The sequence below is a fragment of the Taeniopygia guttata genome, chromosome 1 (genome assembly GCF_048771995.1).
Source record: "Taeniopygia guttata chromosome 1, bTaeGut7.mat, whole genome shotgun sequence".
Taxonomy (NCBI): domain Eukaryota; kingdom Metazoa; phylum Chordata; class Aves; order Passeriformes; family Estrildidae; genus Taeniopygia; species Taeniopygia guttata.
The window spans coordinates 60,323,336-60,333,920 of NC_133024.1; positions in this window are offsets into that span (position 1 = coordinate 60,323,336).

The following is a 10,585-nucleotide window of genomic DNA, read 5'->3' on the forward strand; positions in this document are numbered from 1 at the left end:
ATTACCTCACTGTCCCAGGCACATTCACCCATGGGCGGACAGCACCTCCCGTTGGATTTGTAGGAACTGTGGGAGAGAATAGTGAGAATCCTTCCCATGTTAACCAAGCCTTTTGTGATCAGGGACATGGTCACCTGCAGGTTTACCTTCCTTCAGCAGCTGTCCCTGACTTTGCACACTGTGCCCTCTGCCCTCCTATGTCCCCTCTGCTGAGCCAGACATGCCATAGGGAGGCACAAGGGGAAGACAGAAGTTAATCAGATCTTACCAATCACCTAATGAATCTCTGGAATCTGGCTACAGGCAGATCTATTTACTCATATAAAGTGTGACACTTTAAGATATTCAGAGCAGGGACATTTACATCTGCTCTTGTCACCATAAGCTCCCTTAATAAGCACCTCTAGGACAAAATTTATCTTACTCAAATGAGATTAGAACAAAATAGGTCAAATTAATTGTGTCCTTATTTCTCCCCAGTGAGCACAAATGGAGTCTAATGTAATTAATTCAGAAATAAATATCTCTGCCATAGATATTTGTGGTTGGAGAAAAAAGGAATCCAAGCCATCGATTTAATTCTTCTGCTCCAAAATAATCATCTGTAAGATGAGTGTCTATGTAGGCTTGTCTTATGATCAAACAACAGGAAAAGGCACTACTAGAGAAGTACCCAGTGAATGGGCCAGTCTGAGGATAATGCACATTTCAGAAGTGCCAGCCAGGTGTCTAAAATGTGAGAATAAAACTGCATTGAGGTAACAAACAACATGCTCTGGTTTAACCATTAACTCTGAATCCTGATGACCATTTTATTTCAGAGTAAACTAGCACAGCACATTATCCAAAAAAAAAAAAAAAAAAAAAAAAAAAATCTCCTCCAATTTCTTTCTAGAAAAAGACAGAGAAAATGAATAGAGAAAGAAAAAAATCTAATTTCAAAATATGGTTTGGGGTTTTTTTTGTCCCACAATGAAAGTTCCATATTCCCCTTCTTTTGCAGACAGAAGGGGCTCTGCTCAGTTGTCCACACATATGCCCTGGATACTTTTGAGGCTTCACAGAACATCAGAGACCTCCATCAAGACTGGCAAATGTTGCACCATACCTAAGGGAAGCCCACGCCCTCATTACCAACAGCGAAGTGATAGACTTGTACTTAAGGCATTTCAAATAGCAAAACATATTCATGTTTAGGTAAGAGATTCACAAACAAAAGTGTATTATACAACTCCTGTAATTCAGACATCTAAAAATTTGACCTTATCTAGTATTTCCTCTTTCAATTCCCTTTGAATCTTTCTGTTTCTGTCCTGGCTTCAAAGCAGTTAAAAAGATGTGATGTACTATTTCATCAGTCTTCCATATGGTCAAGGACCAAAGAGATGGTGATACAGAGGTTATCATGGAGTGGAAACTCAACCCAGCTTGAAAGAGATTAATTAGTATTGTTTGGTTCTCTCTATCTACTAGATCACCTGGTAAAACGCAGACATCTTAAATCATAGAAGATATCCTTTTTTGGAAACCAGTAGTATACCACCCACTGATTTTATCATTGCATCACTTGTTCATCAAGAGCAAAACACCTATGCCTTTATATGATTTTGGAGCCATAATTATTGATCCACGTCCTCCTAATTTCTTTCTCCAAGAAAGAAATTTTTATTAAGCCAACAGCTAAATGATGGCACTCAGCTCACTTTGGAGTGAGCTGTCATTTCCATTGTTTGGAGTTAAGAAAGTAATTTTATCATTTCAATTTCTCCTGTACAGGATCTAATCTGACAATCCAGCTTCATGACTGACCTTTAAATTGTGACAAGCAATCAAATATACTGGTTCTATGATTCTCTACAGTCTTCTTCCTTTGACTGCCCTTTGACTTTGAATGAGAACGAGAGTTAGCAAAACCCTTGATTCACTTCTTAAAAACTTTTACGATCCTTTCTGCTCTGAAGAAGGGAAACTGATCAAGTTAAGCAGCTCACAAACACATGAGTAATAAGTCACTAAGGCAGAATAGAATACCTATGACAGTGCTAAAATTCACTTCTCCTGCCAAGTCTTTACTGGAGACCCCAGAACTTTTCTTACCCTTTCATTTACATGTATCCTTTCTTCTCACAGTTCCCTGGACATCTTTTCTCAACATGCAGAAAACTTCCCATTACATTCATCTCAACACTCTCTTGCCCTGCCCCTTGGAAAGAGCCTTATTCCTAAATTTTGGTTGTATCTTCTTGTGGAGGTGGTTTCAGTCTTTTACACTGTGTCCTTAAGTTCTTATTCAGTGGCTTCTCACGAAGGAGCTTCGCATTTTTGCTACAGGAGTGTCTTTCTTAACTTGGTGTTATCTTTTACATTACTTATTCCTCCAAAAACATTGTCTTCTTCTGGTTGCTCTGACTGTATTCCCTTGGATCTTACTTCAGTCTCCAACAAGACAGCCCATGTCTTTTACCAGCCTTCTTCTATTGATACACACTAAAATCTCAGCCTGTTTCTCTGACACCTCCTCATGGACATGCAGCTTTCACATATTTCACCAGAGTAATTTATCACTCCCTTCTATTATTAATTCCTTCAGGTAGTATACCCATTTCTGGGTCCCTAGCCTGATCATCAACTGCATCTGTAGCTTCTCTGCATCCCCTGACATTCTGAACTTCAATTGCATCGATGTCATGCTTGCAATCTCCATCCACATGGCTAAATCTCTTTTAAAGCTCTCATTACCAGCTTGTCTTGTTGCAACATGTTTTTTTTCTCCAGCTTTGAAAAACACATTTTTCCCCTTACTGTTCAGAGTGTTCCCCCTTATTTATTATTTTCCATGTCTTGCATCGTTTCTCTTATCTCACTTATTTTAAGTGATGTGTCTATTTTCAAAGACTGTCGTGACCAGGCCCTACTCTGCCTGTCACCTGTCATTCAATTCTTCAAAGACCACTGTTTTCTTTGATTGCTCCACTGTTTCCAATATCCTGCTTGCTAAGCTCTGAACACATTTGTGATAACTTTCTTCCATTCTCTTCCGTGCTGTGGACATAATGCCATAAGCATCCACTTTATCTTGCTGTTGTTCAGAGTACTTCTAATTTTTCTTTACCTAATATCTATAAAATGCTGTGGAAAAGCCTCTCTTTTTTGGCAATCTGAAATTCCCTCCCATCTTGTCAATTAGAACATGTTTCCTTGGAGAAGACTCTTCATCGCTCTGATGTTGTTGATAATCTTTGTCTTAAATTTAAATAGTGACTTTCTGTGGGGTAAAAGGACATAGTTTTATTCTGTGACAAGTTCTGTCATCACAGAAGTTCTGTGCATCACAGTCATATAGGTACAATAACACTGTACAACATAAAGTAATAATAAAAATGATAATGACAAGAAATCTGTTCCAAATGAAAACTCAGCAGAAAAGATTTAGTGGCTTTAAAAGTATCATTCACCTCTTGCTTTGACACATATTGTACAGTTTTATCACAAGCCACAGAACAATATTTATGGACCTATAAGCGTACTTGTATAAACAAATAAATACATGACAACAAAGCATCATTTATAAAGAAGGTTTATTCTTATTTTATCACATGACTGTACAAGTAAATATGAGGGCATACTCTAAAATTACCTAGCAAATTTTACTGTTGCTGATTGGGCAGCACTGCCCTTTCACTGCCTTAGCCATCTGCTCCCCTGTCAGCAAACTCTGGTCCTCCATCCCCTCCTCCTCTTCAGCTGTATTTCCATGGAAAATATGTGTCTGTGGTGACTGACTGGTGTTCCCTCCGACCTCCAATCCATTTGTTGTCAGCCAGGTTTCCTTTCCTGAGTCCTTTGTGTAAAAATTGCCTTTTAACCATGCTGCTTTGTGCCATTTCTCCCTTGTCCAAAATGACATATGACAAGACATCCTCAGCTCCTCCAGCCTGCCAGCTCTGATAGCATGCTGCCCTGCCTGCCATTTTGTGCATTAGACTGATAAGAAATTTCCATCAGCAGAAAGAGGAAAATAAGAGTGCTATGGCCAATGACATCCAATCTTCCTGTGCAGTTGAATTGAGTAAATTACATGTATAGAAAAAGAATGGCAAAGAGCCAAGTACTCTGTGGCTCAAGGGAGGACAGGGTGTCCTGGACACAGCTTACCTTATGCCAGCTCCTTTCCATACCTGCCAAGTTCGAGAGTCTGCCCCAGGATGCACCAGAGCTCAGTAGTCACTATGAAACCACCTCATCAACCTTACATTTGAAGTGCCTTAAAATTTTGTTTGGCATATTTTGACCTCTCTCCTGAAGTTCCAAAGTGAGAAGGGTAGAAAATTAGCTGATTTTTTGCCCCAGGTTTCCTGTTCAAGAACAACCCAGCTGCTGTTTGGCTCAGATGTTCAATGTTGTACCAAAGAGCACAGGGAAGCAGAGGCCAGCTCACTCTGAGGTAACCGACCCAGGCACTTGCACAATCTGCTGTGACCTGATGGGATACAGGGCCACGTGCAGCTCCCATTTCCAGCTGAGCACTGCAATTACTGGGGGCATGAAGCTGTAAGTATGGAGAAAAAATTAACTCATTATACTTACGAATTATATTTGCAGGTACTTAGTAGGCTTATTGAGCTCTCAGTTTATAGTTCTTCGACTTGTGGTATCATCCTCCTTAATTGAAGCACACATAGTAATAGATGTGTAATTGAATATATATCAAAAAAGTAATGGACATAGTGCAGGAAATGAATCTATTAACAAAGGACATATTCTGGTAGTCATCGTGTAGTATTCCAGAAAGAAACAAGAAGAAAAACATTTTCAAAGCTCCCTGAAATTAATATCACAGTATGAGATATCCTTTTGATGGTCTTAATTTTGTTTATTTTTACATTTAAAAGTCTAACGATAATAGGAGATCATCTGTTTGTCAGCCCACGGCTGAATTTGTTTCTAATGCATGTACACAATCACATAAGAATCAGCTCATTGCAATGCATCCTGGAGGTGTGTAGCCCTGAAAGTGATTTGCAAGACAGATTTTTTTTTTTTAGTATAAAAATGCCAGTTTGTCAAAACCCTACTTTTTTTTATGACTAAGGATTGCTTTCAGTATTTTATTCCAAGTAAAAAAAAAATGATATTTGTTTAATATCTTGTTCCAGTATCTTCAAAAAGAAGTGCTCTGCTTTTTCATTTCAGAAATGTGTTCCTTCTGAAATGTAATTACAATGAAAACAATTTTTTTTTTTTTTAATGAAAAAGATCAGCATGTAAAAGAAAGCATTTCAACTACTCTAAATCTGTATTTGTTGGGGAGGGAGGTTGTTTGTTTAATTTTGCTCTCTTTGAGGTTCTTGGGTTTTGTCCCAGTTTGATAGAGGAATCTGAAATATTCTAAACCCAAGAAAATTATAAAATAGCTTCTGGCCCTATATAACAAGAAAATAGTTTATTGCAAAATTCAAATACGGTGATGAGTGAGTGTTGAGTGATGAACTGCCTCACTTGGTGATCTTCTGGCCTCTCTGTAATTATGCTGGTGGGATTTACACCAGGCCAGTTTAATGTGAAATCCAGTTATGGTACTGGCCTATTTTCCTTATACACTACATCACAGAAGTTTGAATAATTACTTTGATTGTACTTTTTCTTCTTAAAACCCATATGAGATGTGGAGATTGTACTTTTTCTTCTTAAAACCCATATGAGATGTGGAATTAAGTTTCAACACAGAGCCATCTCAGGCCTGCAAATCCATTAGATATATTTTGACTAAGGAGTCAATGTTATGATTCAGTATGGAGACACTCAAAGCTGGTATATTTTGTAGCACAGTTTTGGTTGTCTTATTTTGTTGGGGTTTTTTTTGTCAAGCCACTTCTGGAGATTTCCAATCCCAGCTTCTGTAAACAAAGAAAAACCATTCATAAATAAAGGGAGGTTAGGTGTAAGGCTTGTGAACAAATTGTTCCAAACTAGGCCGTTACATTTATTAAGAGCACTAAGAAAATATAATGAATAATCAAGAACGTGTTTAACATGGTGGGTTTTTTTTCAGTTCATCTACAAATTCACACTAAGTAACATGTCCAGAATTTAAAGGCTTGATGTATTTTAAATGGTAATTTGTGTGGAATTCCTTTAGAGGAACATATAATTATTAGTGCCATTTTGAGCTTAGGGACTTTTTCTATTTCAATAAAAATTACTGATGTTGAGAAACAGCTTTTATATCTAAATTGTCTTTTCACAATACTGCATAAGTAGGTAATTCTTGTGTTGAAGAACATATTGTCTTTAGTCATATTAGACTACTTAATTGCAATTATTATTCAATTCAACCTCTATCAGTCATTTATTTTTAAGTCAGTTTACTGGTAGAAGAAAGACTTTCTCAGTCTCTTTAATGTTTTCACTGCTACTAAAATTCAGAATTGTAAGAAGTGATTCTTCTCAAGCTACCTGCTGTATTTGCAGTTATTAATCATAAATTTATTTTTCAACAATTGACTTGATATTTGCATCCAAAAGGGCTTGATTTTCATCAATTACTTTCATACTTTCTCCTGCTTGGGACACCGGATAATAAGAACAGTGAGTAACTGCATTACTCATTGCATAGCACCAATTCTTTTTGTCTCTTGTGATTAGACTATTGCATAGATCAGATCTTTTGGTTGACAAAGTCCAGATTTAGAAAGTGTTCAAATGTATTCTCAAACTTAAAATTCAGAAGGCTGTGAAATTGGGATTAATCACATGTAGGCCTTCAGGGCAGTTTTCCACATTTATTTTCTCCAGATCTATCTTTCTGTTCTTTCCCACTCTATAATGGGCTGTGGTGTTTTTTTATTCTTCAGCATTGGCCTGCCTCATGTCCTTTGGAATTATACCAGATGGTCAACCCCCTTTCCTTTGGGGAAGAGGGTCTGTACTGCTGTGAAGAATTTGAGCTTTGGGAAAGGAGGTAAACATTCTTTTTTCTCCTAGTATTTAAGAGAGCAAAGTTGTGGGCTTTTAGCAATAATAGCATAGTTTCTTTCAAAAAAAATATTTCATATTAAACCACATGAAACTAAAATTCCTTTAGAATGTGTTCACCTTTTCTAACACCACTATTTGAACTTTACTGCTGTTTCAATTTCAGCTGATAGCATATCAGACTTCTTTCCATGCAGATTCCCCATTCATTTGGATGCCTTTCTGAGAGTTAAGTAAAGCACAATGCTTGCTGCAAGATTTCACTAATCCAAACTACAAAGACAATATCATAAAAAGGTGATGAGTGTAATGGCAAACACACTTAGAAAATACCAGACTTTTGACTGTTTGTACAACGTTGCATGTCTGTATTTTGATGCAGACTTCCACTCTGGTAAGAAGATGCAATTTTTCAGGTCTCAAAGACTTCCCCTATTTTGCACAGTCACAATAATACAATAAAGAAAATACTTTTATTGCTTATGTTCTCTCAAATAGCCTTCAACTCATCTGCATTGCTGTTCTCCCTGCCACTTTAAGCCTTCCACTAAGCACAGAGGTCCGGGAGATACATACTGTGAAGACAGGAGCAAAGAACATGTTCAACACATCAGCCTTGGCTGGAACTGAAGCCAAGATGGCAATGAACTTGCACGAGGATTGCACAAAGAATAGCTTTGGTACCAGGTCAGTAGAGATGAATGTCATCTTGGACACGTCGTGTCGCAATGCCAGGAACTCTTAGTTAAAAAGCATTGTAAAACTTGTGATGAGAAAAACAAGAGATTATTTTTCCTTAATCCCTCCCTTTGAAAAGGCCAAATGGCATTACAGAGAGCTTAAAAAAACATGTTCAAACTAAGGCACTTTCTTCTTGTGAAAACTGTTGGCCTAAAACATTCAAGTTTGGCAAAGAACTGAAAATAACAGGAGTCATCATCCATGACATGAAGATTTTATTTGCATCTTAATACAGAAGTGTCTGTCAGCTTGATGGTGTTTGATAATAATGATGTCCTTTTATTTTTAGCTGCTACTTTTGAAACATCTTTCTCAAAAAAAACAGTAGAGAGAATCACTTATAAATGCAGGCTCAAAAATATCTCCATTACAATCTATTGGCAGCCCCTTACCCAGCCCCCCACCCAGCTTCAACTCTTTGCAATTAATTTTTTCATTGCCAGGATAATGCCTTGTTTATTAGCAAAGGCTACTCAGTGCAAAAATAATTTTTCTACTTGTGCTTCAACTGCACACTGAGCAATGCTAGGAGTAAATGATTACTCAGCTGTCAAGTGTTATCATATAGAAATGCTGTCCATTTCATAGTGGATAAATTTAATGGACAGACCACATATTTGAGTAATTTAATCTGTTGGGCAGTTTTTCTGTCAGCCTTAAATTTCCTGACAGATTTTGGTGCTTTTAAAATTCTGTTCTTTTTGTTTTCTGTTGTTAAGATTCCTCGTATCGATGAACTCCCCTGTTACAAAAATAGGTAAAAATCCAAATTATTCTTCTTTGTCTGTTAAACCTTGGCCTTTATGGAACATTTTTCTTCATTTCCTTTGCATTAACCATGGAGCTGAAAGAGCTTCAGCTGGTTTTAAGGCATTTATGAGACAAAAAGATATGTTGTAGCAAGATGCTTTTGCCAAAGCTGGCTTCCACATGAATTGCTCCAACACTTAAAATTATCAGGCTGAGAGGACAGAGATCTTACCCAATTACATACAGTTGTTGCTAGAAAAATTTGTTCTTCAAATATTTGCTTTAAAACTAGTTGCCATTTATACTTCAATGCCTACAGTTTTGTCAAGTATACCAGGAACTGCAAGTCCGTATCTAAAATAAAATGTTACCAAAATGTTTCAAGGTAATGCTTGCTGCTTTAATTCCTTTAAATTAAAGCTTTCAATTTGAAAAGTTTGTAAATATTAGCTAGGAAACACTGCTGAAAATTAGTCTGCTTTGAGCACTGTGAAGTGTTTGCAATTCTAAAAATAATTTCAAGTATTATTTTCTCAGTTCCAAAGATCTTATTCTCCCTGCAATCTGTGGCTGACACTGTAGACCTAGAACAGTTTTGCAATAAGATCTTTTCTGCAGATTAACATCTTATTTCATTTTTAATCTCTTTGCATGAGGATCATTCATATATACTTCTATACCGAACAGGGAGTATTCTTTGGAGACAAGGATTTAGCACGGGGGCCTTCAGAATTCATTTTTTTTCTGGCAGGTTGATTTTTATGGAGTCAGGCTGGCAAATAATGGCTTTTACTGAGAGGGTATTTTTCAGAAATGTTCAGCACCTACCATAACCCAGGGAGGTGTCTGTGTAATTGACTTGGTATTAAAAAGAGAGGAATGAAAACAGTGACAAACTCCTTGCCTTTTAGAAGTGTAGTTCAAATGAGGTGCTACTACCCAGTGCATATACATGCAAAGGTGCAAAATGCAGACCTTGAGACCCGATTTCACTGCTTTTTTACCCCTATCCACCTACAGGGCACATAATGCAAATGCATGACTTGTTTTTAAATCAAATGTTAGCATTTCCAGTTTAAGGTTAATTGAATACCCAGTCCAAGGCACACTACATTACTTTTTTCTGGTTTGATTTCTTACGGCTTAGTATTGTGGACAATAGGAACATTGGCCAAATGAGGTCCCTGTGTTTTTATGTCTTGTCATTTGTTTAATGAGGAGCTATTTCTGTGACTCATTCCCTCTTTTGCTCTAAGGCTCTTGCCTTTAAAAACCTGGCCAAAAAAAAAAAAAAAAAAGCATCTAATAAAAGCAAAATTGAACTTTCCTCCTTTCTTATTCTCCATGCTCATAATCTGGAGTGAGAGCAGCTTCCAAGTGTTTAACCATTCCAAATTTAACCATTTGCTCCTACTGAAGTGCCAGATGCCCAGCAACATATCTGAGAGAGGGGTGCCTATCTCTGGGAAGCTGTTCATCCTTAGGGAGGTTTCTCTAGAAGTACAGCTAGTTAGACATTATGTCCTGTGAGCAGGACAGGCCTTATCTCCATGTATTTTTCTGGTTTTAATAATGGACCTTGTTTGTCAGGCTGCCTGGCACGTGTGGCTTCACAAACAGGCATTTTGGTCCAGCTCTATTCTCCTTCCTGGGAGAGCCAGCACCAGATTTATGTGCTGTTTATTGAAAGGCAATCCAAGAACTGGAGTTCCAAGTGACATCTCTTCTCCATCAACACCACCACATGCCAGCTAAACCAGTCAGAAGCCCTTAATGTGCTGAAAAGTAACATGCATGAAGGAAAAGCAAACTCACCCAGTCTAGAACAAGAGTGGCTTTGACACCACAAGCAAAATGAAATCTTCATTTTTACAGAAAAAATATTTAGATCTCCTTGAAAAAAATGAAAAATCTTTTTAGATTCCAATTAGTGTTTCAAATGGGATTTAAGGAAACAGATTGTCATTTATGGGGATAGGTTTGGGGGAAGGCATAGGAAATGTGCCTCAGCGTCTGTCCTCTTCACTCTGTGACCACACAAGTGACAATAAACCTCTTAGAAGCACCGTGATGATGCATCATCAGTGGCAAGCCACGTCCTACAACAGCTTCCAGCTGA